Here is a 13,461-nt window from a genome sequence, read left to right on the forward strand (position 1 = left end):
TGAACGAACCACCACAACAATGAAAATGAAATGGATGCCAAAACGGACTTACAAACGTAAACAAACACTTTTTAATTCGTAATTTTAAATTGCATGTTTCCACAGTAAAGAAATGAGTTTTAAACACTTTTTAAAATGCACCTTTTCTCAAAAATTATGAACACACTGCCACAAACCTAAAAATACAAACCAGACACCATTTTGAAACCAGTTGATTATTAACTCGCAGAGTAATGTAATTTAAAATAAATGTATAAAGCGCATAAATCACCCGAAGGTCTCAGAGCGCTGGCAGATACCTCAGAGCAGATAGACAGAGCAGGTCTATGGGCTAGTAGCCTGAAAGAGCCAGGTTTTTAAGTGGTTATGGAACCTTAGATGGTTAGGTTCAGTCCTAATCTGGAGGGGAAGGGAATTCCAGGCTACGGGGGCAGTTTTACTGAAGGCCCTATCGCCATTTCTGACTGTGCGTACCCTGGGGATTGTCAGCAGAGACTTGCCAGTGGATCTGAGGGTTCTTAACGGAGATGGGGTGCGCAGGGGGAGATTTAACACCAGTCTAGCCGCAGTGTTTTGGAGAACCTGCAGGCGGGCCAAGAGGGTTGAGTTGACTGAGGACCGTAGCGAGTTCCCATAGTCTATCCGATTGATAATGAGTACCTGGACAGCGGGCATGCGAGATGGGAGAGGGATCCATTTGAAAATCTTCCTCAAGCTGCGCATAAGGCCGAAACTGGTCTGAACTACTTTGTTGACGTGTTCAGTCATTGATAACTTATTATCAATGATCACCTCAAGATTTCTGACTGAAGATTTGGGAGCGGGGCAGGGACCGAGGGAAACTGGCCACCAGTCATCGGACCAGGTCTTATTGGCCTTTCCACATAGCACAATCTCCGTTTTGCTGGCGTTCAGCATCAGGAAGTTCTTTGTCATCCAGTTTTGAACGTCAACCATGCACTTTTTAAATCTCTGTTTGGTCTCATCTGGATCATGGTTAATGGTTAATTGTGATCAGTATTTGGGTGTCATCTGCGTAGGACACGGTTTCAAAGCCGCGTGCTTGAATAACCTTTGCCAAGGGGGAGACATAAAGGTTAAAAAGGGTGGTGCTCAAAATTGACCCCTGTGGGACACCCTTGTCGTTAGCATGATAGCAGGAGGAGTGGGAGCCAACTTGGACCTGTGACTGTCTGTTGGTAAGGTAGCTTTCTAAAAGAATGTGATGCGAGATGGTGTCGAAGGCTGCGGACAGGTCAAGTAGGACGAGTATGGCCGACTGTTTAGAATCCAGGGTCATTCTAATATTGTCAATGATCTCAAGCAGGGCAGTTTCGGTACTGTGGGATGCCCTGAAACCCGACTGTGATGGGTCCAGAAGTCTGTTAGACTCAAGGTGGGTGATGAGCTGCCTATTTATTAGAGATTCCATGATTTTGCCAAATAAAGGCAAGAGGGAAATGGGTCGATAGTTGAGAGTAATTTAGGGTCGGCTGTGTATTTTTTTAGGATTGGCCTAATTATTGCCTCCTTCCAGTGAGTGGGGACGGAGGAGTGCAGAAGGGACTGATTGAGGACTTTGGTTAAGGCGGATTTGAGGGAAGGCGGGGTCTCCCGGGGCTCCTGTCTTCATTTTATGCAGGATTGCCTCCACCTCTGTTTCAGAACAAGTTGAGAATTCCCTTAGGCTGTTGATGTGGGTTATTGGATCCCTGGAGTAGTTGGTGGGTGGCAGAGTAGTCTGAGGCAGGGGGGTGTATTGAGGAAAGAGTTTGTGTATGTCATAGATTTTTTCATGAAAATACAGGGCTACGGTGTCAACCCACTCTTTAGATTCATTGGGTGTTTGCTGGCAGGCAGATGGATTGGTGAACTCTTTTACAATCTTATATTGCTCTCTCTGAGAGTTGGCTGCTTGGGAGATCCTGTTTTCGAGATATACTTTTTTGGCCGTGGCAATTTCACTCATATAGGACCTGTGAGCTGCCTTATAGTGTAGCCTGTCATTAATGTCTTTGGTTTGGCGCCATTTTCTTTCTGCAACCCTGACCAAGTGTTTGGTTATTTTCAGGTCCGGAGTGAACCATGGTGAGATCTTAGAGGGAGGCCTGGAGGCTCGTGCCGGGGCTGTAGAATCTAGTGCCAGGGAGATGGCAGAATTCAGGTTGATCGCTGCAGTATTGGGATTGGTATTATCTGTGATAGGGGGCGGGGAAAAATGGGTGGCAAAAGCAGTCTGGGTAATTTTGTTCAGTGATCTGCTCAGCTTTTCTTGGGTGATTTTGTGAGGTTCAGGGTGGAGACTTGTGATAGAGAATGTTATTACAGAGTGGTCAGTCCAGAGCACAGGGGAGATCTGATTGATTTCTACTTTGGCCGAGCTGGTACAGATAAGATCTAGTGTGTGGCCAGCGTTGTACGTTGGGCCGGTCGGTATTGGGTAGAGTCCAAGAGAGGTCAAGTTGTTAACTAGTTCTACAGAATGAGGGTCACAGGTTAGCTCCAAGTGATAGTTAAAATCCCCTAATAGCAGGAAATTCCCTGTGGCCAGGGAGAAGGGAGCAATAGCTTCAATCAGCTTATTTACAAAGTGGGTTTTAACTCCGGGGGGTATGTAAATAAGGGCCACTTTCCATGCCTCTTTATTCCCGAGGGTCAGGGTGACAATGCCCAGTTCGCCCCAGGGCTCTAAGTAGGAGTCATGGGGATGGAGTTTAATGGAGGATTTGTATATGATGGCGATACCTCCTCCCTTTTTGCTGCGCTGATCGAGGCTGTGTAATTTGTAGTCATGGGGCAGGGCAATAGCGATGTCTGGGGTAGAGGACTCTTGAAGCCAGGTCTCTGTGATAAATAATATATCGGGTTTGTCGGAGTCCAGAGGCGACCAAACTTCTAGGGCGTTTTTGGGCAGTGATCTCGCGTTGCAATACATGCACATTAGGTTTGTCGGGGAGTCAAAGTTCGGTATGCTATTATGAGTTTGCACTGTTTTAACCAGGTTTGTACCATTTCCTTTGCAGTGGCTAAGTGGTTTGGGAGTTTTATTACTACTGCCGGTTGTATTTAGGGAGTTGAGCTCCTTGTTTGTATATCGTATGATACCCATATAGGAGTCTGGGCCCGAAGGGCAGTAAGGAAACTAATATAGAGAATGAAAAGGACAGGGTACTTGGCATCTGGTATCGTCCGGGAGCGTACGGGCGCAGACGGGCTCACCTTTGGCGCGCCTTCGGCACGCCGCTGCGTGCGTCAGCTCGGCGCACTGGTTAATGTAGTACCAGTGGGCGGGACCGCAGCAGTGTGGGCTGAAACTAGAGCGCTACCCCGAGTGTGACCAGGAAGTGAGGGTGCCTAGAAAGATGGTGTTGACCTCTCCGCTCAAACAGCACAAGCCGCGGCGGACCAGGGGGACACCGAACACAGGTGAAGAACAGATCAGTTTTTAAAAACACAAATCCGTTTCTTAAAAACAATAGCAGCGTGCAAATTTACAATATTTTAAAAAGACTGGCAAGAGCAGCCTGAGCCTGCTGTGTCGCCTGATCTGGGGGTTTCTCCTGCGCGCGTCCGCTCGGCGCACTGGTTAATGTAGTACCAGTGGGCGGGACCACTTGGCCCAAAAGCGGAATGAGTGAGCAGACGCCAAAACCTGACCCTCTGACCTTTTGAACAAACAACGACCACGACTTATTCCAAGAAATATTTCTCAGAATATACAAGTAAGTTTATAAATAAAACAAAGTATAAAGTAATTTAACGAAATAAATAAAGTATTAGAACTAAGTCAAATGTTTATACAAAAATTACAGAATATCGAAAATTTGCTGTTTTTCCAAGCACGTTTTCATTTACAAAGCGAATAATCACAGCTATGTAAGTACTTATTTTCCAAAATGCATAGCGTAGAAAATAGATAAAATAACAACATAACTCTGTTTTTTTAAATGTGTTAACAAATTAAATAAACTTATTAAGAGTCAAAGTTTCCGTAGTATAATTTAAAAAAATGAGTTTCAAAATTGCCTATAGTTACAACGCTAGAAATTTTTTCAATGTTCACCAATAAGTAAAAGTCATGTTTTTTTGTCAAAATTAAAAATAACATATGTTAAGCGATGTTCAAATATTTAGAAATAAACAAATATCCTATTTAAATTTTTCCAGACAAATAATTAATTTTTAAGAATGCTTCATAAAGCTACCACTAATCATATTGAGAAGGAGACTAATTAATAATTCAAACTATTTTAAATGTTACTTTTTATCTTTATTTCAAACTACTTAAAAGCAAGTAATGGGTAAAAAATATTTCCTAAATCAAAAACATTTTTATTTATTTTCAAACAGATAAATAATAACGGAATAAACCGAACACTGCCTTATAGAAAAAAAGCCAAGGACAACTTTTCCAAAGGTAACATTTTCAATAAAAGTACTGAGAAAGCATTTACTAATGTAACACCAAAAAGGTATAGCAATCGATAAAGTGTGGAATAAGACAGCTTTAGCAATAACTATGAAAAGACCTGCAAGATGCAACAATAACTAAAGTGATAAGTACTCTTGAGGTAACATTTAATATTCTAACCACAGAAAGATGTAATAGTAGGAAAAGTGAGGGATAGCGATGGCCTGAAAATGTCCTATTCTAACCCTAGTATATTATAGCAAATAGCAAAATGATACATAGTGCACAGAAATGCAGTCTTTTACAATTTCATGATAGTAGTAAAACATGCTTTAACATATCATTTCGTAATTATTTCTTTCAGAATCTCATCAAGTAAACCTCAACAAATAAAGCCAAACAACACCTAAAAGTCAGTCAACCAAGAAAGGAAAAAAACACCAAACTAAAAAGGTAAATCTAATCAAAATGCATAAATAATCAAATAAACAAAGCTCGATTTTTTTTATAAATGTTAAAACTTTAACAGTAGAGAAAGTGAGGGATAGTAATAGGGTTTAATATACTAATGTAACACCAGGAAGGTATAGCAGTAGGGAAAGAGAGGGATAGTGTAAGGGTGTAATGTACTAATCTAACTCGAGAAAGGTGTAGAAGTAGTGAAAGTGTGGGATAGTGCAAAAGTATCATTTTCTGTCCAATCTCCTAGAAGGTGCAGCAATTGGGTAAGTGAGGTATACTGTTGGGGTGTCATATGCTATAATACCTCCAAGAAGATGTAGCAGAAGGGAAAGTTTAGGATAGTGAAGAGATACCATTTACAGTTCAAACTCAAGGAAGGTGTAACAGTAGGGAAAGTTTAGAATAGTGAAGAGGTACCATTTACTGTTCAAACTCCAGGAAGGTGTAACAGTTGGGTAAGTGAGGGATACTGTTGTGGTATCATTTACTATTATAACTCCAAGAAGGTATAGCAATAGGGATAGTGTAGAGGTAGCATTCGCTGTTATAACTCCAAGAAGATTCAACAGTTGGGTAAGTGTGGGATACTGTTGTGGTGTTATTTTCTATTCTATCTCCAAGAAAATCTAGCAGTAGGGAAAGTGTTGGATAGTGTAAGAGGTGTATTTCCCTATTCTAAGCCTATAACATTACAGCAAGAAGCAAAAGATTCGAAAGAGCACGGAAATGCAGTATTTGCCAAATATGTTTTATTTTGTAAAAAAGGTTGATAATATATATTCGTATTTCTTTTTTCAAGAATCACAACAAAACCCAAAAAGAGAAAAAAAGCAACACCAGATCGACTATCAACAAAATAAGGAAGAAAACAGCAAACTAAAAAGGTAAAACCAAACAAAATGCATCTTTAAGAAAGTACAAATAGAGAAATAATTTTGATTTATTCACTCCAGAAAGGTGTAGCAGTAAGGGAAGTGAGGGATAGTGTTAGAGTATAATTTACTATTCTAACTCCAGGAAGGTGTAACAGTAGGGAAAGTGTGAGATAGTCATGGAGTGTATTTTACTATTCTAACTTGAGAATATAACAGCAGTAAGCAAAAAGATAAAAAGTTAACAAAAATGCCTTCTGAGCATTATTTTATTTTTCAAAAAATAGTTTAACATATCATTTTGTATTTTTTTTCAGAATCTAAAGAACAGAACACAAAAAAAGTTAAACCAAAGCAACACCAAACCGACAGCCAACTAAAAAAGGAAAAAAAAAGCAGACTAAAAAGGTAAATCAAATTAAAATGCATCAATAAGAATATAAACAGAGAACAAAATTGTTATTAATAACTCTCAAAAGGTTTAGTATTAGGGAAAGTGAGGGATAGTGTTAGTGTGTAATTTACTATTATAACTCCTGGAAGGTGTAGCAGTAGTGAAAGTGATGGATAGTGTAAGGATATTACTTACTATTTTAATACCAGGAAGGTGCATCAGTAGGGAAAGTGATGGATAGTGTAGGGGTATGAATTACTATTCTAACACCAGGAAGATGCATCAGTAGGGAAAGTGATGGATACTGTAGGGGTATGATTTACTATTCTAACTCCAGGAAGGTGCATCAGTAGGGAAAGTGATGGATAGTGAAGGAGTATCATTTACTATTCTAACTCCAGGAAGGTGTATCAGTAGAGAAAGTGATGGATAGTGTAGGGGCATTAATTTCTATTCTAACTCCAGGAAGGTGCATAAGTTGGGAACGTGATGGATAGTGAAAGGGGTATTAATTACTATTCTAACTCCAGGAAGGTGTATCAGTAGGGAAAGTGATGGATAGCGTAGGGGTATTAATTACTATTCTAACTCCTGAACGGTGTATCAGTAGGGAAAGTGATGGATACTTTAGGGGTATGATTTACTATTCTAACTCCAGGAAGGTGCATCAGTAGGGAAAGTGATGGATAGTATAGGGATATTAATTACTATTCTAACTCCTGGAAGATTTACTAGTAGGGAAAGTGATGGATAGTGTAGAAGTATAATTTACTATTCTAACTCCAGGATGGTGCATCAGTAGGGAAAGTGATGAATAGTGTAGGGGTATGAATTACTATTCTAACTCCAGAATGGTGCATCAGTAGAGAAAGTGATGGATAGTGTAGGGGTATGATTTACTATTCTAACTCAAGGAAGGTGCATCAGTTAGGAAAGTGATGGGTAGTGTAGGGGTATTAATTACTATTCTAACTCCAGGAAGGTGTATCAGTAGGGAAAGTGATAGGTAGTGTAGGGGTATTCATTACTATTCTAACTCTTGAAAGGTGTATCAGTAGGGAAAGTGATGGATACTATAGGGGTATGATTTACTATTCTAACTCCAGGAAGGTGCATCAGTAGGGAAAGTGATGGATAGTGAAGGGGTATAATTTACTATTCTAACTCCAGGAAGGTGTATCAGTAGGGAAAGTGATGGATAGTGTAAGGGTATGAATTACTATTCTAACTCCAGGAAGGTGTATCAGTAGGGAAAGTGATGGATAGTGTAAGGGTATGAATTAATATTCTAACTCCAGGAAGGTGTATTAGTAGGGAAAGTGATGGATAGTGTAGGTTGTATGATTTACTATTCTAACTCCAGGATGGTGCACCAGTAGGGAAAGTGATGGATAGTGTAGGGGTATGAATTACTATTCTAACTCCAGGATGGTGCATCAGTAGAGAAAGTGATGGTTAGTGTAGGGGTATGATTTACTATTCTAACTCCAGGAAGGTGCATCAGTTGGGAAAGTGATGGATAGTATAGGGATATTAATTACTATTCTAACTCCAGGAAGGTGTATCAGTAGGGAAACAGATGGATATTGTAGGGGTATTAATTACTATTCTAACTCCTGAAAGGTGTATCAGTAGGGAAAGTGATGGATAGTGTAGGGGTATAAATTACTATTTTAACTCCTGAAAGGTGTATCAGTAGGGAAAGTGATGGATAGTGTAGGTGTATAAATTACTATTCTAACTCCAGAAAGGTATATCAGTAGGGAAAGTGATGGATAGTGTTGGGGTATGATTTACTATTCTAAATCAAGAAAGGTGCATCATTAGGGAAACTGATGGATAGTGTAGTGGTATGATTTAAGTTTAACATGTAAATAAACACATAATAAAATAATTCTACTTTTTTTTAACAGAAAATGTCAAGCCTTCCAACTGCAGAATATATCAAATCCCAAAAAGGAAACAGATTATTAAAACATGCTGGATATATATATTGTAAAGAAAGGATAAGTGAACCACGTAGACATTAGAGGTGTGTGCAATATTACTCAACCCATTGCAGCGGCAGAGCGGTTACCCTGGGAGATAACATCATTAAAACCACAGACCATAAGCACTCTGCCTCTGCAATGGAGATTGAAGTTAGAGAAACTATTAACGTAATGAAAGATATTGCATCCACCTCAAATGACACTACTGGTTCGATTTTAAGAGAGGTTGCACAGCATGTCCCCAGTCATGTTGCTAGTAGTATGCCTATTATTCCCAATTTGGGAAGAATTATCCAAAGACAAAAGCAAGCAAGTAACACTCACACTGAAACTCCTCATACCTTTTCTGACATTCATATTCCTCATGAACTATCTATTTCTTTTTCTAATGAACCTTTCCTACTGCATGACAACCAAAACCCTCAAAAACGTATTCTAATCTTTAGTACACCCCGCCACCTTGTTAAGTTGGAGAATAGTGAAATTTGGATGATGGATGGGACGTTTAAAAGTACACCCCATCCTTTCACCCAAATTTACACTATTCATGCACAGATTAACCATAATGTAATTCCCTTAGTATATAGTTTACTACCTGATAAGCAATCTGCAACCTACACTGAGCTTTCATCAGTGATTAAAAGCAAAACATCAGATAAAAGTCCTAGGAAAATAATTGTTGATTTTGAATTGAGTATGATTAATGTGATCACTAAAACGTACACGGATGCCCAAATTCAGGGATTTTTTTTCATTTTTCCCAGGCTTTTTGGCGTAAACTTCAAAAAACATCCCTGGTTGCAGATTACTCTACGAATAGCAAACTACCATTTGAATTTAAAAAAAAACTAACTGCTCTTTGCTTTGCTCCTCCTGAAAGTGTAGACGAGTACTACACTGCAATTTCTGAATCTGAATATTTTGTCGAAAATGAAGATAAATTGGCACCCTTACTAAATTAATTTGAGGACACATGGATTGGGCATCTAAGCAGATCGGGTCACAGGAGGAAGCCACGTTTCCATGTGGAGTGGTGGAACTGCTACACTAGCTGTTTAGAAGGAGGAGCAAAAACAAACAATGCCATAGAGGGATGGCATAACTCCTTCAACCATACAATTGGCAAACCACACCCCAAATTCTACTCATTTTTGGAAACTTTGAAGAAGGAGCAGAGTTTTCAAGAAATGAGAATTTCTCAAACAATAACTTGTAGCCTAAACCTACGAATTTCCCAAAAATCAAAGGAGAGGTCTGAGAGACTATTGGCTATACTACAACAGTTTTCGTTGTGTGTGGCTTTAGGCTACCTTGATAATATTGCTAACATTCTCCATTTTTAAATATAATTAACACCTTACTTTCCTGCTTTTACATAAATTATAATAACTTTTCAATTAAATTGGCTTAAACATTTTTCAAAATTTTTTTCAAAATTAACGTCGGGTTAGCTTACCTGTAGTTGTCTTCTTTTTTTTTCTTCATCTTTTTTCAATATTAAAATCCTTTATCTTGCAAAATCCAATAACCCAAGCAATCCAAGGATGTTTCCATCTTTTCCAATTTTTTTCGCAATTAGATACCCTTTTTTATATTCCGTTTTCAAAAAGGATTATTTATAATTTAAAAAATGCATGTTGAAACTTTTAAAAATATCTTCTTGAATCGAATGCAAGTTAATCCTTAAAAATGGTTTTTTGGTGATTCCGATCAAATCTCAACTGGTTTCAAAGTTATAAATGTAAACCATTTGTAACGCAATTCCTTCTTTTTCTTTTAAAGAACTCTCAATCTCTCATCCATTTTTCGATCGGCAAAGTTTCCAAAGTCCATGTTCATCTTCTTACTGTTTCAAAGTAAAATTTTTCATTTTACTTTCAAAGTTGATCCCAAAAATAGTCCAAAATCCACGAAATCCAAGGTCTTTCCATGTCCATCTATAAAACAAGTCAAGTCCCACGAAATCCTTGTTTTTCCAAATCCATTTTTTAAGGTTTCCAAAGTCCATAACCATCCTGAAAATTATCCAAACCTGTGGTAATCCACGTTTTGTCAAATTCGATCTGCAAAGCTTTCCAAATTCCATGTCCATCCTGATAATAATCCAAACACAACGAAATCCAAACTCTTTCCAAAATAACATGGAAAGATTTCCAAATTCAAAGTGCATCCTGAAAATAAAACATCGTGCACAAAATACAAAAACTTTATAACTGCAAAAATCTCGCTAGTTTTCTCAATATACCAAAATTCCCTAATGTTCAAAACTTTTAAACGCCAGAAATACCAAAACTTTCCTAAAACAAAGTCTCAAAACAAGTCGATCACCTAAATAATCCAAATCAATGAAACCAGCTATTTTTCATTCTCAATCACCAATTAATATTCTAAAATATGTATTCGATATACTTTCAGATTTTTTTTTTCAAAGCATTTCAAATTATAACTTTCCTTAAAGCAAAGAGTATTTAAACATCCTAAATATAGATTTCTATCTATCATTTTTTTCCAAAATACATACTTTATTAACTTATCCTATTATTTATAGCGACCCGACAAAGGCATACTCTACTAACATGATCGGCGACATCCTGAAATTATTGCATTAACATAACATTTTACATATGCAACTTCTCCTTATCCTTTCTAAATATTACTTACCTGAATGCTTATTCAATTTCCATCCAAATCAACACTTTTCTTCCTTTTTAGCAGCATGCAAAGTTGTTCCGCGTGTTTCAATGCTTGAACTGTAAAAATAAATGAAGGACAATTCACTCCATTGAAATCAATGGAAAAGTGTGGGAAAATATCATTATGTCATGCAAATATATATGTAACAAAACTCAAAACAATTAAATTATTTTTTAAATTACTTATTCATGTTCTTTAAATATTTATTATATTAATAATAATTCCTAATATTTTTTCTAAAAAAAGTTTTCTTTTTTTATTAAAAAAGGTACTTGAGTATTAAAATATTATTACTTGCTTTTAATTTATAATCTTATTTTTTTATGTTTGAGTATTTTTTTACAAAAAAAATACTTGAGTATTAATTATAATAAACTTTTTATCAAAAAAGAATCCTAAAAATAATATTTTTCTAAGATTAATAGCTTGATTTTTTTTAAAAATGGTTACTTGAGTACTAAATATATATTTTGAGTACTAGAGTACTAAATCAATATATTATATTATTATTAATTAATTAATATTTAATTTAAAATAATAATCTTAAAAGTTTTATAAATAAAAAATATGCATGAGTATTTTTTGGGGGGAAAAGTACTTGAGTATTAATTATATAAAAATGTTTGGAAAAAATAAACCTTAAATTATAAACTTTTTAAAAATATAGCTTGAGTATTTTTTAATTAAAAGATACTTGTTTACTAAATAAATATTACTTTAAAAATATATATATACATAAAAACTTTATAAAAATAAATTTTTATTTTAAAACAAAAATTTTAAAAAAGATTATACTTACGTTGTAAAGACTTGCGTTGTAATGACATCTGCGTTGTAATGGCATGCGTTGTAAAAGCATGCGTTGTAAAAGCACTTGCGTTGTAATAGTTGCGTTGTAATGGTAGTGTGTTGTAAAAGTTGCGTTGTAAAGGATGTTTCCCATTTATTTTGTTGTCTGTATATATTTTTAAATGTGGATAAAAACGGAAATTGGGTGCTTTTTGAGTTATGCTAAGTACACTTTGCCATGACTGCCAGGACAATAACTGTGTGGATTGATAGGTAAGGGGCTTAAAAAGAAAGAATTTTAGTAAAAAGTCTTAAACAGCAGTAAATATGCACAAGGCTGATATTGAAATGTGCATATTTCCATATAAGTGCATTGATTTATCTTCTGCGGGTGTTCATAATACTTAAACCTGGCAGGCATTTAAGCATGACCGCATATTTATTGGTTAAATAAATCTGGAAATATACCAGATTCAACTTTCTTTTTTCACAAAAACCATAATATATATGGATAAATACAGATAAAGTTGGCAAAAATAAATATGGATAAATACAGACGGAAATGTCAGACAAATAAATACCAGAAAACCGGGAGCCCTATTTATATACAGTAAATTATTGATCACCACATAGTGAGAGCAGACCTATAACGCAGCCACAGATTTCTGTTTTTTTTTAATTTTGTTGAGAGATCTCCCATTTTTGAAGCCATACCTGGCTCACTCTCTGCTGGAAGGGTACCCTCCATAGTCTCTGGGATTGATGAGGTAGATTGGGAACACCGGGGACTGGAGGGCTACACAGTAGGGCAGTTGAGAGGCTACTGTCAGAAGTTCAGAGTTGCCCAACCAGGATGCAAAAAGAAAGACCAATACATCAAGGCCCTGAGAGCCTGGAAGGAGTCAAGGGAGCCACAGAATGCGGTGGTAGTGGAACCACCAGAAGGCATTTTGGATTTTGGCAGAGGCCTGTCGCCAGAGGAGCTGGCAGACAGGGCAGCAAACAGGGCACATGAAGGGGAGATGGCAAAATTAAATGGACAAATGGAAATGGAGAAACAAAGATTGGCAATGGAGGAGAAAAAGCTCCAAATGGATCATGACATGAGAGTAAAGGAGTTGGAGCTGAAAGCAAACAAGTTTGGAAACATCTCCTCCTGGTGGCAGCCCAAAGCCGATGCAGGTAGAGTCAAGGGTGTACATGCCTAAGAATGTGGTAAAGGAATATTTTAAGGGGGATGACATAGGGCAGTGGTTCAGGGCCTATGAGGTAGCCATGTCCTCCCACCGGGTCCCTGAGAGAGATTGGGGAGCGGGGTTGTGGGGGCGGTTCCTCACTGAGGGGCGGGACACACTGCTAGATCTACCCTCTGAAGTTACCAATTTTTATCCCCACATGAAAGAAACCTTAATGACCAGGTTCGGGTTAACTCCTGAAATGTATAGACAGAGGTTCAGGGGTTGTACTAAGATTCCTGGGAGTACGTATGTGGAGTATGTAACCTTTTTCTGCAGAGCACTGGATGGTTGGGTGAAGGGTAGCAAAGTGGATGATTTTCAAGGGCTTCTTGATTTAATGGCATGGGAGCACTTGTCCAGTAATTGTTTTCCTGAGCTACGCCAGCATCTAATTGATAGCAAGCTGTCCAACCCGAGGAAGCTTGCTGAGGAGGCGGACCGCTGGCTCAGCACCAGGGTCCACAAGGGTGCAGTGGGAGACTCAGCCAAGGGTGGGCAGGGTCCCCAGCAGAAGAGTGGGGGGGGACAGGGGTAAACAGAAAGGGTTCCAGAAAGGCCCCCAAAGTAATCCCCGGGGAACCAGCAGATATGTTCTCAGCCTCCCCCACCC

The sequence above is a fragment of the Lissotriton helveticus genome, chromosome 1_2 (genome assembly GCF_964261635.1).
Source record: "Lissotriton helveticus chromosome 1_2, aLisHel1.1, whole genome shotgun sequence".
In the NCBI taxonomy this organism is placed as follows: domain Eukaryota; kingdom Metazoa; phylum Chordata; class Amphibia; order Caudata; family Salamandridae; genus Lissotriton; species Lissotriton helveticus.